Below are 6,378 nucleotides of genomic sequence, written 5' to 3'. Positions count from 1 at the left end.
ACATACATATGATGAATAATTCAAGCAAGAGAGACAAGTGCAAAGGAAGAAGTTGTAAAAATTATCTAGTATAGCAACAAATTAGCAGTATCACACCAGGATGATGTCATTCCATGTATCTCTAACAGTGTGTACAAAAAGGATGGTAAATATCACTGTCCTTTGGTTCCCCCCACCCCCACCTTGGTGCCTCTTCTGCCTTCTGAGACCCCTCAGTGTGGAGAATCCTAGAGTTTGATCCAGGGCCTCCCATATCTCCTTTATACCCTGTTGGGAATGTCTTAACTAAGATGCCACAAGTTAAAGAAGGAAAAGTTTATTTTTGTTCATTGTAGAGGTTTCAGTCCATAGTCTGCTGGCTCCAAAGCAGGGTAGCATTGCAGAGGAGAAGAGAAACAGTTCATGGCAAGGCAGGCAGGAGGCAGCAAACAGGGAGCCTGCCTTCTTCCTGTTTCTTTATACTCCATCCAGGCAACAAGCCTATCGATTGGTGCCACCCACACCCAGGGTGGGGCTTCCAACATCTGCACCCAGCTATACTAAACCAATTCAGTCATCACACCCTTAATCCATATTCACACACTCTAGATCCAGCCACCTCTGAAAAGCCCCACCTATGAATACATGAGTCTTTGGGGGACATCTAGACACAGCCATACTTGACCAGATACTTGACCTGTTCTGGTAGTTTTAAATGATACCTGAATGCCAATGGCTCCAAAATTTATATATCCAGTCTTGTTTCTGGATGAACTGGTCAGCTAGATTGCAGGGAGTTGGATCCTAGATGGATTCATATTCATATTCTCCCTCCCCCACCCCCCCGCTGTTTTGAAACAATCTTGGGTCCTGCTGTGAAACAATCTTGGGTCCTGCTATGTAGTTCAGGTTGTCTTTGAACTCACTATGTAGCCAAGGCTGGCATCAAACTCATGGTGATCCTCCTGCCTCAACCTCCTGAGTTTCAGGATTATAGGCACGCACACCACACCCAGGTGGATTCTCTTTCTTTTAGCTTTAAGGCTGTATGAGTCTCAGACACATCTAGGTATACTGTTTACTGTGCTGACACTCATTTCTTAATCATAATACTTCTAATCCTACCTATCACATGAGCAGCTACTACATGTTAGGTAGTGTGTATGTCTTTTACATACATTGTCTCATTTTATTCTCATGCCAGATAGATTTTTAAGAAAACCAAACCCAAACACACACACACACACACACACACACACACACACACACACACGGCTTGGAATATTAAGCAGCTTGCCAAATTTATACAGCTAGTTGTATTAGAGTAAGAATTTAAACTCAAGGGCCTATGCTCTTTCTGATATGTTCTATCTATCTGCATTTCCATATGAATTTTAGTATCTGTTTGACAATTTCCATTCATACATGATACAGTTGGGGTTTTTATTGTGATTGCCAAGACTTTATGGATTGTTTTGGTATGGTAGCTAACTTTCATGTGTCAACTCGACCAGTCTAAGGGATGTTCAGATAGCTGGTAAAATATTTTGTGTGCGCGCGCGTGCGTGTGTGTGTGTGTGTGTGTGTGTGTGTGTGTTCTGCAAGGAGACTGCCATTTGGATCAGTAATGTGAGTGGTACCATCCAAGTCATCAGCCATCTACCTTCCCTTGCTCTCAGATGTTGGTACTTTTGGTTCTTGGGCCTTTGGCCCTCAGCTGGGACTTACATCACTGGCTCCCTGGTTTTCAAGATCTTTAAGCTTAGGGCCAGAACTATGCTATCAGCTACTGAGGGCTTCCAGCCTACTAACCACAGATCCTGAAACTTCTGAGTCTCCATAACTGCATGAATCCATCCCTCACAACAAGTCTCTTTCTACATGTCTCTCTATATCCTATTAGTTCTGTTTGCCAGAATGATCCTGACATTTGATGAGAATTGACATCTTATACTATTGAGTTTTTCAAACTACTTCCTTGCTTTTATTTAAACCTTCTTTAATTTCTCTAATAAAATTGTGTCACTTTTATTTTGAAGCAGCAATTTACTCACTACAACTTTAATAGAGCCAGGCCTTCTGGGTTGAACATACTAAAGCAAGAACTTGGTGAATGAGAGGTGCAATAAGGAAACTGCAATAGTGTGAAGAGAAGAAATAACTGAAGTTTTCACTAAGTAAATTAACAATTTCAAGAATTTCACAGAGGACAGCAACAGCTTGTTTCATAACACTGTAAGTGGTAAGACAGCAAGCAGCCTTATGCCTAGACAGCAACATCAATGCCAGGAAGTCTGGAGGGTATTTATATGGCGCAGCCTACTATGGAATGATGCATCAGCAGCAATTTTTTACGAGGAGGAGACTGATTATTAACTAAGGCAGATGCTTGTCATTTTTGAAAGTCAAGCGCAGGCTGGGCTGAATGCAGGCCAAGCTTGCCTCCTGGGCTTCCTCCCTCTCCCATTTCTGCAAACTTCTCCAGGCTGTTAGTGTTACCTCTTCTGCACCTTTATATTTCCTCAGAGCCTCCTCTTGGCCTTGTATATCTGGACCTGCCTTATCCTAAACTTCCCCACAGCTCCAGAAAAGAACCCAAATCCTCCCTTCCTCACCTTCTCTTTATTCATATTTAGGGTATTCAGTTGTTCAGAGAAAGAAAATAGAGGATCCAGTAATCTACATCCAATGGGTAGGTAAGGATTTCTCAAATTAGGGTCCAAACATATAACCCTAGAGATTTGAGAGGTCTATGGGAATTAGATAATGATAGTTACTACTTATTGAACACTTATGTGTCAGATACTGTCTTTACTTGTCTTAAGTGTTTGGTTTCATTGTAACCCTATAAAGCACAGGCCTATATTTCTTTTAACAGGTTAGCAAACTGAATACCATAATCTTATCCCCATCAAACAGATGAGTAGCCATGGAAAGGGCGATTTATTATCTCGCAGTTACATAGCTAATAAACAGTAATGTAAGGACTCAAATCCAGTCAGTCTGGGTCCAGAGTTAATGCTTGTAACAACTTTGCAATGATGTCATTTCAACTGGAACAACTGGGCACACGTCTAGCAGTTATCTGGGGCTCCCTTGTCCAAGTGGTCTTTCCAGGAAGATATCTCAGACTCCTTTACATGGGAGCTGTATTCCAAAAGGGCAAATGTCACATGGAAATTACCTGGAAGCACAGAAACCTTAAGTATACTACCAGACTGGTTTTCCCACAGGTCACGAAGCAGATAAGCATACAGACCAAATCAAGACGCCTATATGGCAATTCAAAAACAGGCATTCAAAGTCTTTGGCATTATTCCCATTGAGAGCTATAAGCTGCCCTCAAATCTGGGCTAGCGTGCATTTTAGCCTGTAGAATATAATGGAATCAAGTTGCATGACTCCTAAGGATAAATGGGTAAAGGCTCTGAGTCTGATTCTTTTCAGACTATTGCTCTGGGGAATCCAGCTGCCAGGTGTTAAGTTCAGCATGCCAGAGGGGCTGTGAGGCCAGCCAGCCAACAGCCAGTGTCAACTGTCTCATGAGTGAGCCATCTAGGCTGTCCAGCCCAGGAGAACTGCAGGTTCTGTTCACATCTGATTGCCACTACACAGGAGACTTTAAAGAGAACTACCGAAGCAAACTCTTTCCAGATTTCTGGGTCATAAAATTATGATCATAAAAACCATTTAAGCCTTGAAGGCTTTGGTGTGATGTGTTCAATCAAAGAGCAGCAATAATAACCAAAATGGCTTACCAACAGATATAAGACAAGGTGCAAAGCAAGGGCAAGAGACAGGGTAGGTATAAAAGCTTAGGACAGGCTGGAAGGAACAGCACCTAAATTCTGTTTCATACAAAGTTCATGTGTTTTGTCCTTTTTTGCTATGCTAGTCTTCTCCGCAGAATATAAGGATCAAAACAGAGAGTAAGCAAGACTTCAGCAGAGTGCAGAAGCCTGATCCCATTGTATTAGTCATCTTTCCTGTCACTGAGACGTATTACTCAACACCCACAACTTAAAGGTTTCTTTCTTTGGCTCCCATTTCCAGAGGGTTCAGTCCATGTTTGGCTGGCACCAAGAGAGAAAGGGCACGGTGGAGGAAAGCTCCTTACTCCAGGGGTGGGGGGGGGGAGTGGGAGGTGGAGAAAGAGCTGGGACAATACAACCTTCCAGGTCATCCTCCAGTGACACACCTCCAACCAGGCCACACCTCCTAACAGCATATGCAGCTGTAAACTCATCCACGGATGATTCCACTGCTGACTATAGTGCCTCCACAACCCAATCACCTAACAAAACCCCACCCATGAACATAGGAGAACTTTGGGGACATTTTAGATCTGAACTATAACACCCACCATACATCTGCTTTGTTGGAGAGATAAGGGGCAACTGTATCTTGTCAAAAATGTAGCTGGTTATTAGCAGTCTGGGTCTTTTGGGATTATCACTTTTCCTGAGCAGAGACAGTATGAGGCCATAAAAGGGCTACAATGAGTGTCACTAACAAGTTTCCAGTTTAAGGGTGGCATAGCTGGCCACCTAGAGGTAGTATGAGCTGTGCCACCTTAATGTTAAAGTTGTTTTTCCACCCCTTTCTGTATAAAGAGGTACTATCACTTGTTTATGTTCAACATTATAATACTTCTCATAAGTGACTTGCTTCCACATTTTAGCTTTTGCTGCTACTTTATATGTAACAGGATTGAATATTCATAAATAATATAGGAAGACATTACAGTAAGCTGTGACAAGCAGACACCAGATGAGGCTTGCTATGTCTCATTTATGGGCCAAAGGAAGTCACATGCAAAGAAGTGGACTACACGAGGGAGTGGAAAACAATAGGTGGACTGAGGATCACTGTTGTTAGCAATCTATCACTGATAGGTAGACAATAATACATCGGGAGATCACACTTTGTCCTACAGACTGTTGGGAATGAGTTCTTATAGAGACGTTTTTCAAAACTTCACTTCCCAGCCTCACCCCAAGTCCGGCAAATCAGAATCTTTCAGGTGTGAGGGATTCTTTGCAGTGGAAAAGGCGATAATCTCAGGTAAGGAGACAGGGTATGAGGTTCAAAGACAAGAAAGACGTAGTTCATGCACTCAAGAAGCTTGCATTTTCCACTGGGATTTTATTGTTTTTATACTAGGGATTGAGGCTAGGGTCTTGTCACTGAGCAACACCTCTGCACCCCCCCCCCCCTTTTACCGGGGCAACTATGTAGTTGAGACTGACCTGGAACTCACTATGTAACCCAGGCTAGTCTCGGACTCACAGCGATTCTCCTGCCTTAGCCTCCCAAGTGCTGGGATTACAGGCGTGTGCCCTCCGGCTCTCTGGCCCTTTTAAAAATTATTTTAAAATAAAATTTAATGAGTACCTCGATAAATCACACAGGTGGAACTTTAACTCGGAATCCTCATTCCTCAACCTCCGAAGTGCTGAGATTACAAAGCTTCAGTACCACCACACCCAGCCATAGAGAACATCCAATTTAATTGTCAGGTGCCACGAAGCTGAAATTTTAAAAAAGTGATTCCCCCGCTTCTTGAAGTGCGAGCCGTGGTTCCCAAACCAGGCGCACAGGTTTTAGTCAGAGGGTTGTTAAAACAGTCGACTGGGCGCTTCTGCATACTAATGTACATCCTCTCTAGATTACTCGCACCCGACACAGTGTAGCTGATGCAGAAACAGCTCTTACATTGTATCTTATATTGTAAGGAAAATCTTATATTGTGGGGAAAAGACCTGTACAAGCTCAGTGAAGATACAATGTTTTCAAATATGATCGATTCCGCAGACCCAAAACCGAGGGAGGGTTGGTCGTACTGCGCTGCTCGCAGATTTAACAGCACAAGGCTCTGCGCTCGGTGCTCCAGAGGCTGTGACAAGGTGGAGATTAACCTCCATTACACGTGAGCAGATTTATTGTCTAAGTGGATTTATTCCCTAAGACAGGGTGCCTAGGTGCCAGCAGGCTCAGATGAAGCAGCGAAGAGCTGAGGGAAATCTTACAGAGTGGACCCTTTGACACAGGCCGCACGGGGCATTCAGAGTTCTTTGCTCCTCGGAAGGGAGAGGGAACCCGAGTCGGGGCCAGACGAGACCGGACACGGCGCGGCGACCCGAGGACGAGGGAACGGCGCTTTGCGCAGGTTGCAGAGGCCAGGCCTGGGGAGTCTGATGAAGCAGCGAAGAGCTGAGGGAAATCTTACAGAGTGGACCCTTTGACACAGGCCGCACGGGGCATTCAGAGTTCTTTGCTCCTCGGAAGGGAGAGGGAACCCGAGTCGGGGCCAGACGAGACCGGACACGGCGCGGCGACCCGAGGACGAGGGAACGGCGCTTTGCGCAGGTTGCAGAGGCCAGGCCTGGGGAGTCTGTG

This window comes from Fukomys damarensis, unplaced genomic scaffold (assembly GCF_012274545.1).
Source record: "Fukomys damarensis isolate Sample0158 unplaced genomic scaffold, DMR_v1.0_HiC HiC_scaffold_5, whole genome shotgun sequence".
In the NCBI taxonomy this organism is placed as follows: domain Eukaryota; kingdom Metazoa; phylum Chordata; class Mammalia; order Rodentia; family Bathyergidae; genus Fukomys; species Fukomys damarensis.
This window is presented reverse-complemented; position numbering follows the sequence as displayed.